General features: G+C 46.8%; 1 long non-coding RNA gene across 2 annotated transcripts; it reads right to left on the reverse strand.

Moving 5' to 3' along the window:
* Nucleotides 1–11,739: 11,739 nt before the first annotated feature.
* LOC120764985 (uncharacterized) lies at nucleotides 11,740–22,033 on the reverse strand. 2 transcript variants are annotated; one of them, XR_005704338.2, is made up of 4 exons: nucleotides 21,895–22,033; nucleotides 21,631–21,749; nucleotides 21,202–21,256; nucleotides 11,740–12,290 (listed from the first exon to the last, which is right to left on the reverse strand). It is a non-coding gene; the product is annotated as an uncharacterized LOC120764985 (long non-coding RNA). The 2 variants fall into 2 exon arrangements; XR_005704337.2 differs by having other exon boundaries at nucleotides 21,631–22,013.
* Between the last annotated feature and the right edge of the window lie 100 nt (nucleotides 22,034–22,133).

Here is a 22,133-nt window from a genome sequence, read left to right on the forward strand (position 1 = left end):
GATTTGTTAATGGTTCAGAAGTTGACACCCCATGTTACACCCCTGTGTTCCCTGGTTGGCTGACTCGTTGTCACCACCCCTGGATCCTCCCCCGTTTATAAGTGGCCGCAAGGCTTTGATCTCTGCTCTCTCTGGGCAGCAGTGGTCTGAGGCGGAGCTCCTTGCCGGACTCCCCTTAATAAACTACCTTCTACCCTGCCTAAAGAGAGTCGACCCTTTTTCCATCGCCGCAGTCGCAACTCCATCAGGTCCACTCGCCTGTGTGGGGAACCAAGAACCCACCGGGAGGAGGTTACTCGCCCTGCCTGTAACCCCGACCGATCCACGCTTTCACAGTGTAGAACTGAGCTTGCCTGCGTGCCTGCCAGGCATCAGGGGACACAGCGAAAGAGAGTTGGTGCCCAACGTGGGGCACCCCACGCCAGCAAAGCAGCTTGGACCCACGTGGGGCCCGGACCCACAGCGACAGTGTCAGCGCCCACCGCGCGGCCCCCCAGACGGAGTGGGGCTTTGAAGAGCCCGAAGCAGTCCTTGGACGTCGTGCTACCTTTGGTAAGAGCGGTACTCACTACCAGGGGAAGAAGAAGGCAGCTCTGGAGCACCCCCAGAGTCTTCTTTCGGGTGACGGACTGACAACTCCAGGCTTTCCAGGTTCCCCGGTGGGGGTAAGTATCGCCCACAAGCGGTACTTGCTTTTGGTGGGGTTCCCCTGGGGGGGAGACCCAATATGGAGGAATATTCCTCAGGGATCCTGATAAAGGATTTTGGCTGCACAGCCTGGAGGCTTGGGGTTTGCCCCAGACCTCTGTTGGAAACCCTCCTGAGAACCATCTTTAGTTACTTTTGTTATTTAATCTTTTAGTTCGGCGCGAATCGGATTCGCACGGTGGCATTCCGGGTTTTTGTAGCCACCGGCTTGCTTTTGCGGTTCCCCTGAGCGGGCGGAGAAGAGACCATGACTCAGTTTTAGGGAGATAAAACCCACAGTTAAGTTTTACTTTCAGTTTCAGTTTGCCTGGCTGTTGGTTGGAAGCGACACATATTGGGAGAGATGGGTGTAAACCTCTCTGTCGTTCAAAAGAGTATGTATTATACGTTTATTTCAGTTTCACAGAATGCTCAGTTAAAAGTTGCAAAAAGCGATTTAAAACATTTCGTTCCCTGGCTTTATTCGCATTTTCCGCGGGTGTCCCCTGACCAGTTTGGCAGCGCCGAATTTTGGAGCGCTGTGAGAAGGAAAATGACCCAATTGGCTGGGTCAGGAGACAGAGATGCTTTAAAATACTTTAATTTAGCAGCACAGCTGTATTCTGCAATAAAGTCTCAGAAAGGAATGCAAAAACCGCCAGAATGCGAAAAGCCCCCCCCTGGTTCCCCTGCCCCTTTGCCCCCATCCTCTTGTTGGAAATGAACTGGGTAGGAGACTGAGTTAACTCCTTCAATGCCTTTATTTCCAGCTCTTTTTGGCGAGGGAGGGCTCAGGGATGCCTACACCACCGCTGCTCTGACCAGACACCGCAGAGAAGGAGATCCTCATCGACTTTGCCACGCAGCCGCAGAGTCGGGAGCCTCACCTCACGGGAGTCCATAGGTCTCATATCAAGCTCCTTGGGTCTAGGGGGTGTCTCTCCGCGAGGGTCTCCTAAGTTATGGCGAGATTCCCGAAAGTGGTTAGAGGATGTCAGAGGGTACCTGAGCTCTTTCCTCACCTGACGCTGCTTTTTGTTTTCCCGAGGCTTGAGTTGGCTCGTCGTTCTCAGGGGTTGTTGGTGTCTGCAGCACTTCCGTCCTGCCTGATCTCCATAATGGGCGGTGCTAGACGAAGGCGAGGAGGGGGCGAAGCCTCTAGGTCGACAGGCAGGCGGGGAGGAGCTGATACAAAGTAGCAGGCGAGGCAGCGGTGGCTTAGGCTACTTAGGGAGTAATGGGGCTCAACTTATAATAATGTAAAGGGGTGTTAGGACTGTCTGGAACTGGGAAGCAATTGTGGAAATACACAGAACTGGGGTCTGGGGTACAGAGAACAGTTAACATCAATACATCGAACTGGTAACTTATACATATAACATCAATACACAGGATCCAAGCAACCAATAATTGACAATAAACAGACTAGACTCATAAAGGTAGCACCTTGGGATCTCTCATTTCTCTCACTCTTATCCCCGGAAAAGTATTCTGAAAGACGAGGCAGGAGATCAGCCTGCTAGCTCAAGCTTCTTCAGAATTTTCTGATCCCCCAGCCCGCACAGCCGGCACGGTCTGCATGGTTCGCAACAAGCTGCGCGGGACCTCTCAGGCGGCCCCGGCCAAGCTGCCTGAGAGCCTTCCCCGTCCCCGCGTTTCCCAGTTCAAAAACCCCGAGTTCAGTTTTCAGTTAATGGGGAAACAGAACATGGGTCCCCGTTTCCCCTGCCACAACATGGCGGAGGCCACGTGGCAAAGCTGTCTCCATCTCCCAGTCCTTCCCGCGGTTCCTTTGATCCCGCCCTTAACCCCTCCCAGCCCCTCTTTCCCCCCTATCCTGGTGACGCGGCGTCCCTGTGGCACCGCGCCACCCTGCCCCCCCGCTCCACGCTGCTGGCTCCTCCTTATCCCTGTGATGCCGCGGCTGTGCCGTGCCGGGACAGCCGCGGGAGCCGCCGCGCCTGCGCGGTGCCCGCAGCCCCGGCTCCCCACTCCGCGCCGCCCGTCCCGCCCGATCTCAGTGACGTCGCTTTCCCCGCCCCGCCGGCGTCCCCGCGGGCCGGCGCTGGCCCGCCCGCGGCAGCACGAACCGCTGCTGCCGACCCGTCTGCGGCGGCGCCGCCCGGGACCCCTTTGCCGCGGCCCCGCCCCGCCTCGCTTGCTTCCCCAGGTCCCCCCCATCAGCCCTTCTCCTGGATGACAGCATCTCCTGACCAAACCGCCCCCCCCACCCCGGAGGGCAAGCGTCATGGAGTCCCGATTCCCACGCTCCTCCTTCTGGTTCCCATGGTCCAAACCCAGAAGTTAGTGAGCCGGAGCCAGACTCCATGGGGCTTCCGCCCTCCCCCCTCATCCCTACCCTAGCCCCTGTTACTTATCGAAATTCCTGTGGAGGCCAAAACATCAGAGCCATTTACCACCCGTTCCCACAGGCCACCATCAGAGATCTGTGTAAAGCCCAGAAGGGATATGGAAAGGATAGTCCATACTTCTGGGGTCTTTTGAAGGCAGATCTCTCAGAGGCTGAAACACTCCCTGCTGATTTGAAGCAGCTGTTTTCCTGCCTGCTCAACTCCACAGAATATAGGCTTTGGGAGGGAGCATGGAAGCAGCTGCTCAGCAGTGCCCTGCCAGGTCTCCTGGACAACATAGAGACTATGGTGGATGGTCATGGGAACCCCCTCACTTTTGAACATCTCGCTGGTGAGGGGCATTGGATGGAGGCAACTGATCAGGTTGCCATACCCCAGAAGTGCCTCCATGTGGTGAAAGAAGCAGCCTTAACCGCATTTTTTACAATGCAGCCTCATGGTCCAGTGGTCCCATATTCAAAAATAAGACAGGGCCAAAGTGAATCTTTTACAGATTTTGTGGAGAGGCTCTCCAGGGCCATTGAGGTCCAAGTTAAAAGTGAAGGGGCACGTGAATGCATTTTAAGGGAAATTGCATTTTCAAATGCAAATGATCTGTGTCGTGCTGCAATTTTAAGTCTTCCATTAGATCCTGCACCGACCTTACAAGACATGCTCCAAGTATGTCAAGTAAAGGTCCCATTTATGAGTGCCTCCACAGGACAGCGGCCCAAATTACACCATGCTGCGACCATCGAAGCTGAAGGCTCCCGAGAAACATCAGACACCAGGAAGAAGCCTTCGGTTCAAGGCTCCCAAAAATGTTTTCTATGTGGGAAATTGGGGCACTGGTCCTCCCTATGCCCCCTTAAGAAAGAATTTGAAGATTTTAAAAACAAAAAGGGGGGAGGAGAAGGGGAAAAAGGGAGAGCGTTTAAACCCTCGCAAAAAAACTAAAGGGGGAATGCAGGTCCACCCTGCGTTATGACAAAAATGGGGTGGACCGAGCAGAGGGGGAAGGGGGAGGGAGCCAAGGGAAAAAGGAGGAAAAGCTGCCATTCGGGGTAACAACACAAAAAATTTACTGGAAATGACTCACACGGACCATGACATTGCAAAACCAATTTTGACAATGGATTCTAACTATACACCTTACAGGTTACGGCTCACAGAGGGTTTGCACCTGAAAGACGATGATTGGAAATTGGTGTCAGTCAACAACGGTGAGCAGGGCAATTGGCCAAGGGGTGAAGGTAAGCTCATCGTTGTGGGGGATTGCAAACACACTCCACAAGAGATCGAAATCCTCCTGGGAACACTTGACAACAATCCCGGGAGGTTCGTTCTCTGGCTACGATGCACCCACCCACCAACATTCTTACCAAAAGGACAAATAGTTGCCCAAATCATACCCGCCTGGGAGCGCCCAGAAGACAGCATACCAACAGCTTTTCCAGTGTACAACATCACAGAGGCAAAGCCCCAGGTGGCGTGTGAGTGGAGTGTGGGTGGGGAGGCCATTAACATCACAGGCCTCCTAGACATGGGGGCAGACTTGACAATAGTCCCAGCCAAGCATTGGCCGTCACATTGGGCCTTGGAAAACGTGGCTGGACACGTGCAAGGTATAGGGGGAATGCAATTGGCTAAGAAATCAAAGAGCGTGGTGCAAATTAAGGGGCCAAAAGGGCAATTGGCCAGTTTACGCCCTTTTGTTTTAGATTATAAGGAACCCTTGTTGGGGAGAGACCTGATGGCCCAGTGGGGGGTCACAATTGACATCCCAGACCCCTCACCGGATTTTTGGGCGGCGACCACTGAGGAGCGCCCTACCCACAAGCTGAATTGGAAAACGGATGCACCAGCGTGGGTAGAACAGTGGCCGCTTTCAAAGCAAAAATTAAAGGCGCTTGAAGAGCTCGTGGAGGAGCAGTTGGCCAAAGGCCACATTGTAGAGACAACCAGCCCTTGGAACTCCCCGGTTTTCGTCATCCAGAAGCCGGGGAAGGACAGGTGGAGGCTCCTCCAGGACCTCAGGCAAATTAATAACGTCATTGAAGACATGGGCTCTCTCCAACCTGGTATGCCTTCCCCTACCATGCTCCCACAAAATTGGAGATTGGCAGTAATAGACATAAAAGATTGCTTCTTCCATATTCCCCTACATCCTGATGACGTACCACGTTTTGCATTCTCGGTTCCCACCATCAACCGAGAGGCCCCGAGGAAACGCTACCACTGGCAAGTTTTACCCCAAGGGTTGAAAGTTTTGCCAGTAATCTGCCAGTGGTATGTGGCTTCCTTGCTGTCCCCAGTCCGCGTAGCCGCAGAGAAAACAATCATCCATCATTATATGGATGATGTGCTTGTGTGTGCCCCCACCGATGATGTCTTGACCTGACAATCAATGCATTGGTTGTTGCAGGGTTCGAGCTGCAAGAAGAAAAAGTTCAAAAGATGCCACCTTGGAGGTACCTTGGGCTGGAAATTGACAAGCGGACCATTGTGCCGCAAAAATTAGAAATTAAGGCAAGGATCGAGACCCTCACAGATGTCCACCAACTGTGTGGGGCATTGAACTGGGTGAGACCCTGGCTAGGTCTGACCACCGAAGACCTGGCCCCTCTTTTCAATTTATTGAAAGGGGGAGAGGAGCTGAGTTCTCCTAGGGAACTCACCCCAGAAGCAAAGGATACGCTCGGAAAGGTGCAGCATCTCATGTCCACTCGGCAGGCTCACTGGTGTGATCCTGACCTGCCTTTCAAATTTATAATAATGGGGAAATTGCCACACCTCCATGGGGTCATTTTCCAATGGAGAAAAAACATCAAAAAGGACCAGGGCAGAGAGGACCCGCTCTTAATCATAGAATGGGTCTTTCTCAGTCATCAGAGGTCCAAAAGGATGACCTGTCCACAAGAACTGGTGGCTGAACTGATCCGGAAGGCAAGAGTCCGGATCAGGGAATTGGCCGGATGTGATTTTGAATGCATTCACATTCCAATTGGATTAAGATCGGGCCAAATTACAAAGGCAATGTTAGAACACCTGCTTCAGGAGAACGAAGCACTGCAGTTTGCTCTGGATTCCTTCACCGGACAAATTTCTATTCATCGGCCAGCCCACAAAATTTTCAATCAGGATGCCAAATTCACATTGAGTTTGAAAAGTGTTTGGAGTAGGAAGCCTTTAGAGGCCTTGACAGTTTTCACTGACGCGTCCAGAAGGTCCCACAAGTCAGTCATGACTTGGAAGGACCCTCAGACTCAGCAGTGGGAGGCAGATGTTGCTGAGGTGGAGGGATCACCTCAAGTTGCTGAGTTGGCCGCTGTTGTCAGGGCTTTCAAAAGGTTCCCCGAACCTTTCAATTTAGTAACGGATTCCGCTTATGTGGCGGGAGTGGTGTCCAGAGCAGATCAGGCCATACTGCAGGAAGTGTCTAACACTGCACTGTTTGAGCTGCTCTCTAAGCTTGTCAAACTTGTCTCCCATAGGGAGCAGCCATTCTTTGTGATGCATACAAGATCGCATACTGATTTGCCAGGTTTCATTGCTGAGGGAAACAGGAAGGCTGATGCTCTTGCTGCCCCTGCTGCAATGGCCCCATTGCCTAACATCTTTGAACAGGCAAAGCTCAGCCACCAACTCTTCCATCAAAACGCGCCTGTCCTTGTTCGCCGGTTTCACATCACCCGGGAACAGGCTAAGGCAATTGTGGCTACGTGTCCCTCCTCCAATCAGCATGCACTTCCCACCTTGAGTGCAGGAGTGAACCCCAGAGGCCTAAAAAGCTGTGAGGTGTGGCAGACTGATGTGACACATATCCCCCAATTCGGCCGATCTAAGTATGTGCATGTCTCAGTGGACACCTTCTCCAGCGCAGTCTTCGCTTCCATCCACACAGGGGAGAAGACCTCGGATGTAATAAAACACCTCATCCAGGCTTTCTCCTTCATGGGCATCCCGAGGGAGTTAAATACTGATAATGGCCCAGCGTACCACTCCAGGGAGTTCAGCAGCTTCCTGCAACAATGGGGAGTGGGACATAAGACCGGCATCCCCCATTTCCCGACTGGCCAAGCCGTAGTGGAGAGGACCCACAGGGAAATCAAAAGGGTCCTCAACCAACAACAACAGGTTTTAAAAATGGAAACACCGCAGACCCGATTGGCCAGGGCACTGTTCACCATTAATTTTTTAAATTGTACTTTTGAATTCTTAAACCCTCCAATCGTTCGCCATTTTGGGGCAAACCCACAATTAAACATCAAGGAGAGGCCGTCGGTCATGGTCCAGGACCCTGAGACTGGAAGGACAGAGGGACCTCACGATTTGGTCATGTGGGGTCGTGGATACGCTTGCGTGTCCACCCCCACGGGGCTGAAATGGTTACCATCTAAATGGGTGAGGCCCTATGTCCCGAAGGTCTCGGGGGAGAAGAAAAAACTACCTCAAGTGACACAGGCAGCATTTAGGCGGAGAAGAAGGGAAAGTTTTTCCGGGATGGGCTCCTTTTCCTAAACCCTCTGTTCAAACGATAATTGTTTGTTTCAGTCATTTTAGTTACGATGGAACCTGTCCAGCACCAGTCCCCAGTGCTGAGGAAATTCCACCTGCTTCTCAGCATCCTCCTGCTCGCCAGTCTCGCTGCTTCAGTCTCCGGATGGCTGGTGCCCCAGCCCAAAGCCAACGTTTGGGCGACTCTCGCCAGGGCAATGGGGTAGGACCACATTTGCCTCTCAGCCACATCGGCAGACAACCCACTTATGACCTGCCTTGTGAGGATCCCAAATGGGCCCAAGGAGTTACCCGCCAAGCTCTTAGAGATCACAGAGCAGACCAATAGAGAGGGTGCTTCTAAGGGTCAATCCATATCCCAGCTATCCCCACCTGATTCCCTTCTAGATGTTGAAATTACGTTCCCCATTAGAAATCCGTTTTTGTTGTGGAAAAAATAAATATCCACCCTTTCCACCTTAAGTTTTCCCCTCAATGAATTGGAAATTTTGGGTTCTTCAAATGCTTCTTTTTGTGTTCATTTTATGTTTACCCCCCCTCAGGGTCAAGAGAGATCCTATCAGTTTGTCTATCAAACCTGCCAGGCGTGAGGGGACACAGCGAAAAGAACTCTCAAGTCCTTCTCTACAGGGCTACTCTCAATGAGTTCTTCTCCTAGTCTGTACTTATATCTGGGATTGTCCTGACCCAGGTACAGCACCTCACACTTGGCCTTGTTAAACTTCATGAGATTTTCATGGATCCACTTCTTGAGCTTGTCCATGTCCACCTGGATTGCATCCTGTCCTTCTGTTCTGTCAACTGCCCTGATCAGCTTTGTGGCTGAGGGTGCACTTGGTCTCACTGTCTACGTCATTGATAAAGATATTAAAGAGCACCGGTCCCAAGACAGAGCCCTGAGGGACACCACTCATCACCAGCCTCCACCTGGATATAGAGCCATTGACCACAACTCTGGCTGTATGCATCCAGAAAATTCCTTATCCGCTGAGTAGTCTACCCTTCAAATTCATATCTCTGCAATTTAGAGATAAGAATGCTGTGTGGGGCCATGTCGAAGGACTAACAGAAGTCTGGGTAGATGACATTAGTCAATCTTCCCTCACTGACCCTTGTAGCCACTCCATCATAGAAGGTCACCAGATTGGTCAGGCATGATTTTCCCTTTGTGAAGCCATTCTGGCTGTCTCGGATTGATGCCTTAAGTTTTAGCTTTTATATTTTTTAGATCAGTATTACTTTAGTGTATAACTAAAACTCCATAGTCTGTATGCTACTGTTCTCCCATTTTACTCAGACAAAACAATTTCTCTCTAGGCCTGAAAAATCAAGGGTACCTTACTGTCTCAGGCCCCAAAAAATGTAAACAACAGTGAATTGGGGAGGGCAAACTTGGAGTGATTTCATTACCTGAAGCTGTACTTGGACAATTAACCTCTGATATGCAAATAGACCAAACTTATATCTGTCTGAAAAACTTGTGACCATCATCCATCTTGGATGTAGTCTCTGCGAGACTCCTGTACTGCCCAAGGTGTACCTTTTAAAGGCCTTTCAGTAAATACCTACCTTTATCCTCTAACTCTGTCAAGTCTCTGTTCTAGGTAGCCTCTCCAGGCATCAGTTTTTGCCGGACCTTGCCGGGACAGGAAAGCATCTGGGGGGGGGGCTGTAGCTGCAGTCCAGATGGTATCAGAGCCCAAGAATCCTCAGATCCAACACAGAGGCACGTGAGTAGGTGAATAAAGGTGGCATTTCATTTTAGCACCTGGGTTGAGTGTTAAAAGATCTCATAGCTTTGTTTGGTATCTCTGGGACCCAAGAAAGGGTCCAAGGGAGTTCTAGCTTGTTTGTTGCTTCTCCCTTTGTTGTTACCTCGTGAGAGCAAAGTGCTGCAGTACCTATGATTTAGCATGAAGCCAGTGGTGGTGTAGTGGTTTAAGCTGCTGCTTGCTGACTCCAAGGTTGTGGATTTGAATCCTGTTTCCTTCTTCTCTTTCTCTTAGCTTGTTAGTGTGAATTTACGTTGCTTTGCTTAATTTCTGTGATCATTCTGTTTATAAATATAGACGATGGGCTGTAATTTTTCTTGCTCCAATGACACCCAAATATCCAAGAATTCACCTTTGGGTTTAGTGTTAGAAAACTGTCAAGAATTAGTTGGTGAATGTTGGAGTCCAGGGCATTCCTTTGGTTGCCCTGGAGGGTCAGGGACCTGGGCAGGGGGGTCTGGGACCCCAGCCCAGAGCCCAGGGCTCAGAGAGACACTGGCTTTGATTTCAGTCCATGGGAAAGGCTTCTTGCACTGCAAGAAGGTTTACAGGCCACAACAGTGTGAAAAACAGTAGTTTAGTATATCACAGGGTGAAAAAACAGTGGGTTTGGGATTTTTGGCATTGAAGTGAATGGGGCAAGATGGAGATTTTTGGGGCGTTGTCTCCTTCTTCTTCCTTCTTGTTCCCTCACTCCATTTCTGCAGTGACGTTGGCACAAAGTAGTTAGTGAGGATTGGGTCAGAGTAAAGATGACCTTTTTAGTAATAGTGATAGACATTGGTAAGAAATAGTAAATAAGAAATATGTAGCAATTAGTATAAAAGATAAGGACAACCCAGCTCGGGGGGAGACGTGAGAAGTCCAAGCCGCGGCAAACATCTTGTTGGACTGAGAAAATTGTAAGATAAGAAACAATAAACGAAGTATGCAACCTTGAAAAATCTAAACCTGAAGACTCCGTCTCTTCCTTCGGTTTGGCACAGAGCTTTGCAGAGGGCAAAAAAGACTCTAAAACCACCTGAATGCCGGGGAATTTAAACTCCTGCAAAAGGAGCCCCCGACAACTGCTGTCCCTGGATGGGCAGAAACAACTGCCGTCCCTGAGTGGGCAGAAACAGGTGAATACCGACTCCTTACAAAATCTGAGCTTATTAGGCTGTCTAGACTAATCTGGCCAATTTATAAATTGGATAACAGAAGTGGCCTAAGTTTGGAAGCTTAGATGAATAATTAATAACCAATTTGATGTCTTGCCTGTGTCAACACTACTGTTTTATAGAACTTGAATATAAGAGGCTTTTTTTAGTTACATCACAAGATATATCTACATCTACAAAAACCTAAGAAAGAGTGTATACTGCATTTAAGGAAAAAAGAGAAAAAGAATTAAAAGAGACAGCCCATATTAAATCCTGAGTGTGGGGGCAGGGAAGAGGTGGAGGCAGACCTAGTAGCCCTCACTCTGAGACCTGGGCCATCCAGGGCTCAGGGCATGGCCCCACCCACGCTGCTGCCCATGCTGCCAGCAGCTGCACTTCCTCCTGTGGCACCACTCACAGCCCCACCCATGCTGCCTCCCACAGCGCCATCTCTACTTCCCCTTTGTGAAAAACAGAAGTTCACTCAGAATATTTTTCAAAAGTTTAATAAGGGAATAAAAAAGGAAAATGTCCAGCGCTGGGGTGTTCCTGGCTATCAGCCAATGAACACACTGGTACATTAAGGCAGTATTATCTATATACTGTTACTTTATTAAGGTACATACATATGCATAACTTTTATGCATTATTCAAACATTCTTGGGAGCTTTTGATGTAGGAACTTTCTTTTGTTTTGGTCTTTCACTCTGACTTATCTGCATGACATCCTGCAGATCAGGTCAGTATATTTTATTCCTTGTGGCTTCATCCAGTTGTTTCACACTTCCCTGATAACGAGGAGTTAACAAGTTCTTCTCTAGTTCTCCTATGGTGCTCTGGTTTGTGCCACTGTTATCACTTGGAGAGGTCAGTCAGCAGATAGAAACAACCTAATTGCTGTATACAGTTCTCTCGGTTACATATAAGTATTTTAACATTTTATATTTTGTGAAGGCTTGCAGTACAATACATTCATCACACCGTTCTTTCTATAAGCTATAAGGTGTATACATAGATATAATATATTCATCACACTACTATTTCTGTGGGCTGTACAGTGCATACTTAGAATGAGAAATTAGGTTATATTAGCAAGCAACTAAAAGGGGTTATATATTGTGCTATATTTGAATACTTACAATCAATAAAGATATATAAAAGTGTCCTGGTTTGGGACAAATTTGGGAGAAAACCCCTGTATAGGATCCTTCTAAGGAAGCAAACCTAAGTGGCCCCTCCCTCCAACTGGTCTGGTAAAAAAAAACAACCTTTGGAGAAAAGTGGAAAAAACTATTTTACTAAACAAATGAAGTGCATACAAGTATAAAGAATGAATAATATGAAACAATAAAACTTCTCCTTCTGAAGTGAGATGGCAAATTGAGAAAGTCCTTGCCGTGGGTGTAGCTCGGATCTCTCTCTCAGTGCTTTTCCTCAGTCCCAGTCTCTCTGGCGCTGCTGGAAAATGCCGAGGTCCAGGCCCCGGTGGGCCGCAGGTGCAGCCCCCAGTGCTCCCCTGGGTTTTCAGTTTAGAGCAGGTTTAAACAGTTCCAAGAAAAAGGGGAAAAAAAACAGTCTAGGGAACTTCTCTGCCCTAGCTAGCTGAAACTAACTAAAAGCAAAACAAGATCTCTGTCCTGCAGTCTCTCCAAGCCTCCGCCGAACACGCTGTCCACAGAAGAATGTGGAGGAGTCAGGTAGTTTTCTCAAAACAAACTCCGCGCTTCTCCTTGCTCTTAGAACCAGTCTTAAAGGCACAGGACTCAATATACAGCACAAACAGAACAGACAACTGGGGATACAGGCATCATAAAGTTACCCTAGGACAAAAAGTTAATACATAAATGCGAAAGCCAATATTATAGGTTCACTTTTAACACCTTCCTCCACCAGCCACAGCTTTAGCTGCCACGGCCCCAGCCTCCACTCCACCGCTACAGCTATGGGGGAAGGTGGCTGGAGGGGGGAACACAGCTCTGGCAGGATCCCTGCCAGTAAAGGAAGAGGGAGGCCAGCTTTGGCAGCCAGAAATGGCACAGGCACCTTTGTTGACTTCCGGCTGGATGCCTCCCACACCTGTGCTCTTCCTCGTCCTCCAGCTGCAGTTTTGGTTGCTCTTCCCCAGCCCCTGGCGGTCACAACTTCAAAGGCGACAGCTCCGGTTGTTTATCCGCCACCTGCACCGCCAGCATGGACATCCCCCACCTGTGCTCCACCTTGCATCCCTGCTCGCTCCTGGGTGGGCAGGGGTGGGGGGAGAGGTGTGCAGCCAACAGCACCGCCCCTAGGGGTGGAGCCGAGGAGGGGGAGCTTTTTACTGAGGGGGTGGAGAGGGGACCTCCTATAGGGGGAGTGGTGCCCCTCCCACTCTAAGGCCCGTGAGTTTCTATAGCAACATTGTGCGCTGGGGACCTGGCTCAGGAGATGACGTAATCAAAGCCAGCAGGCCCGCTGCCTGCTCCCTACATCGGAGCAAATCCTGGACAGCAATCCCTACTACTGGGATTGGTCGAGGTAGACCTAACACAGCAAATTCAACAGAATGAGACAGCTCTTGTACAGGTAGCTCTTCTGAAGAGTAAGATGAGATCACAGTTGCCCTGAACAGGCAAAGGAGGGGAAAGATAGCAAGAAGAGCCATAAGGGAAATGTAGTCCAATAGCCAAACCTACTTGGTTAAAAAGGGAAAAAAGGGAAGAACTGGTTCTGCAAGCCCCGTTATGGCAAGCACTTGGCAATCAGGCCAATATATGTAAAGGTTCCATACTCCCTTGTGGAGTTAGAACAGTGGAAGAACAGTTGGAAAATATAAAGAAAATCCAGAAAAAGTAGCCAATTTAGTAAAAAGGGCAATTAACACACAAAACCCTGACTGGACTGATTTGAAATCTATGATGGACACATTGCTTGATCCCACTGAGAGACAGATGGTTAGTCAAGCTATTACAACTTTGGTAGAGGCAAATATAGCAAGTGGGTTGATCCAGGGTACTGTTGCAGAGGTTTTTCCATCAGATGACCCAAAATGAGACCTAAATGTGCCAGAACAGATGGCAAAACTAAAGCAATATCAAAATCTCATGGTAATGGGTTAAAACATGATGTCCCTAAAGCTCTAAACTGGTCAAAGCTTTACAAAGTAAAGAAAAATTATGATGACTCACCCACTGATTTTTTAAACAAGAGAAGCTGCAATTAAATATACAAACCTAGATACTAATTCAGCTGATGGAAAAACCCATCTAATTTTCTTGTTCATTGGTCAAGCCACAAATGATATAAGGAGAAAGCTGCAAGAGTGAGATGGGGTTCAAGACAGATAAATTTCTAGAAGTGGCCTGGAAGGTGTATTGGGACAGAGGCCCAAGTAACAAGACACCAACCTAGTAAGAAGGCAACTCAGGAGAAGTCATCCAAGAAAACTTCCCCTACAGACAAAGATCAATGTGCCTATTGTAAAAAAAGGGGACATTGGAAAAATGACTGCCCAATGTTGAAACAAAAATCCCCGGTTTCCCAACTCACAGTGGGACAAGACTCATGCTCAGAATGATGGGGACCAAAGGCTTCTCCCCTAGCAGAGCCTTTGGTTATAGCTGAGCTGGGGAAAGACAACATCAAATTTTTGGTAGATACCAGAGCAGAGTATTCTATGTTAAATACTTTGGAAGGGAAACTCAGTCAAGATACTGTTCGTGTTGTTGAGGCGACAGGGGTAAGCGAAACACAGCCTTTCTTCCAACCTTTAAAATTCAAACTGGGGAAGCACTGGGTAACCCACCAATTCCTTTAAATGCCTAACTCCCCCAAACCATTGCTGGGGAGAGACCTACTAGAGAAATTGGAAGCAGAGATTGAATTTAAAAAGGGGAAGGGTGTATGAGTTGTAATTCCTGAATCTAAATTTGTCCAAGTTGCTGCACTTTTCATACAGGACAAATGTGGTAAAATCCCTGCTGTCACCGAGACACACAAAGCAGTCACACGCAGACAAGAGATTTCGCAAGGCAGAGGTCCTTCCGAACCAGCTCCCAGCTAAGAGAGCGGAGAGAAGAGAGCCCCTTTGTTTATTTCTTACTTTTTATACATTTGTGGGTCTAGCAGAAGATTGGCTTTTTGGGATTTCCACCCCTCAGCCTCAGTGGCCAGACCAATTGTCAGTTACAATTGCTTTCAGGTTAGAAATATGCAAACAAAGGACAGAGAATGAAAAACAAAGGATTTGTTTATGTTACATCTGTGGGAAAGGTAGAAAACTGCTCTTAATATTGTACAATAACTAAAAAGATCTGACTCCATTTAAGAAAATCAAAAGGCTCAGAAAAACCAGGGTAACACCCTGCTGAAGTTGAAAATGCTGTCAACCCAATAATGTGGGGCAGTGATATCCCAGGAAGATCCAAATGGGCAGAATCAGTGAGTATTGCACTCAAACCAGGAGCCACAGCAGTAAGATAAAACCAATACCATTTAGAACTAGAAAGTTATAAAGGATTGTCATCTGTAACTGAAAAATTCCTCCAACATGGGTTATTAGTGCAATGTGAGTCCAGATACAACACCCTCATACTTGCTGTTAAAAAGGTGGATAGTAAGAGTTATTGATTAGGGCAACATTTAAAAGCAATTAACAAAATTACAGAGGACATACACCCAGTGGTAGCCAATCCCTACACCCTTTTGACCACCCTGACAGACAAATTAGGGTGCTTTACTGTTGTAGACCTGAAAGATGCCTTTTTCTGCATTCCTGTACACATAAATAGCAAAGAGCTTTTTGCTTTTGAGAGGGAGAATCCCGAGACAGGGAGGAAAAGCCAGCTTACTTGGACAGTCTTACCCCAGGGTTTGAAGAATAGCCCAAAACCAGCTAGCAAAGGAATTGGAAGATTGGAGGAGACAAGAGCCAGGAGGGATTATTCTTCAATATGTTGACAACATCTTGATTGTGGCTAAAAGCAGAGATTCCTGTATACAACTTACCATAAGTTTATTAAACTTTTTGGGACTGAGTGGGTACGGAGTTTCCAAAGACAAGGCACAGATTGCCAAGGAAGCAGTAGTTTATTTAGGGCTTGAGATCATACATAGACATCAACAGCTCAGCAAAGAACGGAAAGGAACCATCTGCTGACTTCCAGAGCCCCACACCGTGAGAGAGATGCAAGCTTTCCTGGGAATGGTAGGTTGGTGTTGTTTGTGGATAGCAAATTATGGACTACTGGTAAAACCCCTATATGGAGCACTAAAAGCACCTGAAAAGGAAATTATCATATGGACTGAAAACACAAGAGCTGCTTTGTAACAGATGAAACGCTCTCTAATGTCAGATCCAGCACTGGAACTGCCAGATTTAACTAAATCTTTTGAACTCTTTACATATGAGAGACTGAATGTGGCTTTGGGGGTACTAGCACAGCGCCTCAGGAACTAACGAGAGGGCTGTGGCCTACTTTTCCAAACATCTAGACAATGTTGCTCAAGGCTGGCCATGGTGCTTGAAGGCTGTGGCAGCTACTGTCATCTTAATTCAGGGGCCCGAAAACTCACCCTTGTGCGACACATTGTAGTGTATGTACCCCATGTCGTAGCAGCTGTACTTGAAGAAAAGGGAGGACATTGGTTGTCTGGGAACCAGATGATTAAATATGAATCACTGTTGTTAGAACAAGATGATGTTACCTTGAAAACAACTTCTCTTGTTTACCCTGCCATGTTTCTGTCCTCTACCTTAATTGACAATGTGCCTGAGCATGACTGCTTGAAGAGAGTTGAAGAGGTCTATTCCAGCAGACCAGACCAGAAGGACGTGTCCCTAGAAAATCCAGATTGGGAGCTTTTTACAGATGGGAGCAGCTTCATGAGAAATGGTAAGCGAATGACAGGCTATGTAGTGACCACCCAGGACAAGGTGATCAAGGTGAAGGCTCTGCCTGCAGATGTGTAATCGCAGAAAGCTGATCTGATTGCACTGACGAGTGCCCTAGACCTGAGCGAAGGAAAGAAGGTAAATATATGGACTAACTAAATATGCATTTAGTGTTGTCCACACCCATGGAGCCATTTGGAAGGAGAGAGGACTTTTGAACACTCAAGGCAATCAAATCAAACATGCTGAACAAATACTTGCCCTCTTGGAGGGCATCAGAAAGCCCACAGAAGTAGCTATCATGCATTTAGGAGTCATCAGAAAGGGAAAACCACTCCAGAATTGGGGATTTGATTTGCTGCTGAAACAGTGAGAGGAATTGCAGAAAAAGGTATTCTCGCAGTAATTCCACAAAAAGAGATTGATCTTTTAGGGTTCACCCCAAAGTATGATCAGGCAGACCACAAGCTAATTAAGTTCCTGTCCTGGTTTAGGGCAAATTTGGGAGAAAAACCCCTGAATAGGGTCCCTCTGGGGAGCAAACCCAAACGGCACTCCCCCAACTGGTCTGGGAAAGAACTTCCTTGGAGAAAAGTGGAAAAAACTATTTAGCAAACAAAGTGCTCACAAGCACAAAGAATGAATAATAGGAAGCAATAAAACCTTTTGTTGTTTTGAAGTGAGATAGTAAATTCAGAAAGTCCTTGCCCTGGGTAGCTCAGCTCTTTGAGTCTCCTATCAGTCCCTCCAGAAGTCCAGGCCCTGGTGGGCCCCAGGTGCAAGCTCCCGGTGCTCCTCTGGGTTTTTCAGTCTAGAGCAGGTTTAAACAGTCCCAAGAAAAAGGAAAAAAAAAAAAAAACAGTCCAGGGAACTTCTCTGCCCTAGCTAGCTAAAACCAACTAAAAGCAAAAAGATCTCTGCCTTGCTGCTGTCTGTGCCTCAGACGAACTGCCATCCGGAGAATGAATGTGTAGGAGTCAGGCAGTTGTTTTTCGAAACAAACTTGGCACCCCCGCTTCACTCTCAAAACCAGTCTTAAAGGTACAGAACACAATATACAGCACAAACAGAACAGACAATTGGGGATACAAGCATCCTAAAGTTACCTTTAAGCTCCTTAAGGCTAAGATCACAGAAAGTGGATGGGCGGTTACACCAGCAAATCAGGTTGTAGTCCCACCACTGATCCTTTGGGAGCTAGCTCAGAGATAGCATGAAAGCACACATTTCCAGGGTTGAAAATCTTTAGAAACAGCTAAAAAAGGTAGTAATAGGAAAGGGAATGACTGACATTGTACAATCAGTATTAAGCAAATGTGAAATCTGCTGTAAAAACAACCCTGATATGAGGAAAAGAGTTGTGTTAAGAGTGACAAAGGCAGGGGATCTTCCTGGAGATTACTGGCAAATAGATTTTGCTGAGTTACCATGCAAAGGGGGATACCGTTACATACTGGTGTTAGTTGACACCTTCAGTGGATAGCCAGAAGCTTATCCCTGTTGCACTAACACAGCCAAGGAGGTGGTGAAAGTTTTGCTAAATCATATAATTCCAAGGTTCGGGATTCCCTTGGGGATGTCATCAGATAGGGGACCACACTTTCTTGCAACAGTGGTTAAAGAAGTTAGCCGGATTTTGGGAATTACTCGGGATCTGCATATACCTTATAGACCCCAAGCATGTGGTAAAGTTGAACGTATGAATGGAAACCTTAAAACACAAATCAGAAAAATTTGTCAGGAAACATCCATGAAATGGGTTCAGGCCTTGTCTATAGCTTTACTGAGGATCTGCATACAACCAAGGCAGAGGGATAATATCAGTCCCTATGAAATATTGCATTGCAGGCCATATAAGATTCTGCATGTTCCAGGTGAAATTCATATGAGGCAGAAACTTGATTTACATAGATACCTAATGGCTTTAGGTTCCACTTTGCAGAAGATCCAGAATTCCACCGTGTTATCCAGACCCATAGGACTGGACACACCTGCATGTCCCTTCCAACCTGGAGACTGGGTCTATGTTAAGTGGTGGGACAGTGATTCTCTACAAGCAAAGCCAAGTTGAGGACCATTCCAAGTCCTGCTGACTACCCTCACTGCAGTCAAAGTCACTGGCAAAGGACCCTGGATTCACTTCTCCAGAGTTAAGAAGGCTTCTGCTCCTGAAACAACTGGAGAAACAGACTGATGCAGACAAAACTGTGTTTTAAATGATTCCTCTTCTGTGCCTAAAGAACTCTTCATAATAATCATTATTCTTCTTTGCATGATACCCAACTGTGCAAGACACTACTACTGTTAGATATTTATTAGTTTATTGCTGTTTATTATTGTTAGTTATTTACTGTTGTTAACTACTTATCTATTATTAGATATTTACTCTTCAATATTTACTGTTATTAGATATTTATCTGTTGTTAGATGTTTAGTGGTTTTAGATGTTTATTATTGTTAGTTATTTACTATTATTAGATATTTATTGAATACCTATTATTAGTAGTTAAAATAGAGACTCAACAAGGCAAAGGCCTTGTCAAGCCTCTAAGGGGGGAAATGATGCCTTAAGTTTTAGCTTTCATATTTTTTAGGTTCCATACTGCCTTAGTGTGTGACTCTGAACTTCATATAAAGTGTTAGCAAGTTCTCTTCATAGGGTAGTTTGACAAAACAATCCTTTTCCAGCTTGAGAACCAAGGACAGCTGTTACAGCCTCAGGTCCAAAAGTATAAACAACAACAAAGAGAGCAAACCGGAAGGATGGGACTTCATAACCTGAAGATGTAATTGGACAATTAACCCCAATATGTAAATGGACCAGAACTTATAAAAGTGTGAAGACTCATGACCGGTCATCCATTTTGTGTCCATCTTGGGTGTAGCCACGGCTGGGCTCTTGTACTGCCCAAGGTGCATCCTTTGAAGGCCTTTCAATAAATACCTACTTTATTCCTTTAACTCTGTCTAGCCTTTGTTCCAGGTCAGACTCAGAACTTCAGACTCAGATTATAATTTGCAAGTAATTATGGAGCTACACCAATGCAGAGAGAGCCCAAGGAGAAGCATAACTGGTGCTTATGGCAGAATTTAAAGATCAAAGATGCCATTATTTCTTCATGTACTCCCTAGCCCAGAAATGAAAAATGCTTCAAGAGCACCCTGTGTAGCTATTAATATTCTTACTTAACGGGAAGTAGACATTCCCGCTGAGTAGTAGATGGATGAAAAACATGGATCTCAATTTTCACTATAAAGCTTCTTTATTATGACAGGAAGAATTCTTCCAGTGGCATTAGTATGTTATTTTTATTTCAGCAGGTGGTTAAGACCGGGTAAAGAAAAGTCATTACCCAATTTAGAAGAGCATTTTTACTGACTTACTAGACACTTGTCTAAAACAGAAATAGTGCAAGAATAACATAGAAGAAAAAATACTTTAAGATGTGAACAATTATTAACAGAGAGCAATCGGGTGAAAATTAAAGTTTGTCTGTTCTTGTACACATGCAATCATGAATTTCTTCCTTTTTACTTGCTATATATTCCATTTATCTGCTCTTAGAAATACTGAAATCAATACCATATTAATAGTAAAATGAAGTGCTTCATCCTTATCTCTTTTCTGTAGCCTTCAGTCTCCCAAATACCTTCAAAATTTAGTAGTAATTAAGTTATAAATCCAGTAGATCACTTCTAAAGTATATACATAAAATTATGAAAATGCAAGTTAATACCACAGCAAGGTATCTGTGAACTTACAAAACTGGTAGCTCAAGAGTAACTGTTTTGTACCATCTATACCCAGAAGCACAAGCATCAGTTTATACTCATTTCCTGTTCAGGAGGCAGAGCTCATGATCCCAAAGAAAAAACACCTTATACCATATACAGAAAATGAACTCTACAGAACACAGTTGAGTCCCTGTATGTAGTCTGCAAATTAAACTCCTTGATTAAAAACCATTAGCCATTTTCTTAGAATAAGCAACTGACATCAGAAAAATAAGTTCTTTACCTAGATGTAAAAAGATTCTCTACCTATGAAATGACAAATCAATGCTACTGTCTATGAGCTTAGCAGTATGTAAAAAAGCAAATACTTGCATATTTTAAACCATCTTCAGGTTTTCTGTTGATCTTTTTTTTAAAAACCAGTCTGCAAATCTTATACAGTTCGCTGAATTTCCCATCCAGTTTTAATGGAAAACACAGTTTCTGCAAAGCTCTTTAATCACCTTTTAAAAGAATAAACTATTGGTGTCGTCTCAGGTTTTGGTGAAAGCAAAAAGTAGATATCAAGTTTGAAGTCAACTTGATGTTATTTGTACTTCTTAGATCTTACAGCTGACACACTTGACATTCTTTCACTTATTTCCCTGATGGAGCCATCTCCCAACTATGCATTTTCCAGATGAACACTTGCATTACATAATTACCTGGGTAAACTAGTCTATGTGAATGAAGCAACTAGGCACTCAAATCACAGCTTCTGCATCGTATACTATCAAGTGCTGTTCATAGTTAAATTCAAGCAAGATGAATAAGTGTTTTCAACTGCAAGTTGCTATGCAGGAGCCTTCTATTCTCAGCCCGCTTCTGTGGGTAATCAGCTTTTTTTCCTCAGGAAGGCCATTTGATTTAAGGAGTCGGTATGATCCCATATATTGCTATGTTTTTTAATGAATCCGGAAAAATAAAAAGAATACTTGTCACTTCATGCTCTGCAGCAACTGCGAGCATTATGCACCGCACCACTTGCAAAAAAAATTAACCGGGACAGCTGGCCAACACCAACTTTTTTACAGTCCTTTTTAACACCAGGGCAAACACAACGCGTTAGCAGCATTCAATTTACTCACCGCGGGTCATGTCACGAAATCCATCTTGGGCTACCAGAGCGGTTTCAAGCCGGACCTGTGAAGCGAGTCGGCTGCGTGGAGTTCGCACCAGGTTACAACCAGCCCACACACAAACACGTCTACAGCGCGCGCGCGACCAGCGAACCAGCACACGTCAGGCACCCCATGGAACGGGAGCCCAACCCAGTGGCCCAACGGCCGTAGATACTGTAGTATTTCCAATAAAAGGGAAATTTAGGTCTCACCTTACTGAGCTACCTCAATGACTTGTTGCAGGAACGCGTGGGTTCAGCCACGCCAGATCTTGCCCCAGAAGAGCAGCACCCCAACAGCAACACCCCAGCTTTGCCCATTTCAGCCCGCCTCTGAGCTAGGAGCCCAGGCCAGGCCACTCGACCCCACATGGAGTGGCCCATAAGCACCTTTTACCTGCCCTCTGAGGCGCCTCTGCTGCCTCCCAGCACCCCTCAACTCCCGCGGAGCTCCAGCGAAAGACGAACGTCGCTCTCTTCCCCCAGGAAAGGCGCTTGAGGTAGGCCAGCCCCCACCTTTATGTGGACGAGAGTGGCTGTCTCAGCCGTTACTGTACTTTCCGGCTGCGGGGCAGAGTTCTAACCTAGTCCCGCCGGTTTTCCTGGCGGAGGTGACCGGGTTGAGACCGCGACGGCCCTACCCCTGCATTCCATTCCTTACATGGTGTCAGAGAGGGACGCCACCAGCCACGCTCCCCTTCCCCACCAGGAATGTAAGGTGCTCTCAGACTTGCACACGTGACGTCAGGAGAAAAGAAAGCAACCGACACAGCGGCATAACGTCTCTGCGCCAGGAGCGCGCGCACCACCCCCCACCCACGCAGGGATCAAGCTTTCCTCGGGGCTCCGCCCCCCATCGTGGCCGAACAGCCGGTACCGCCCCCTGCGGCCATGTAAAGG

This window comes from Hirundo rustica, chromosome W (genome assembly GCF_015227805.2).
Source record: "Hirundo rustica isolate bHirRus1 chromosome W, bHirRus1.pri.v3, whole genome shotgun sequence".
Classification (NCBI taxonomy): Eukaryota; Metazoa; Chordata; class Aves; order Passeriformes; family Hirundinidae; genus Hirundo; species Hirundo rustica.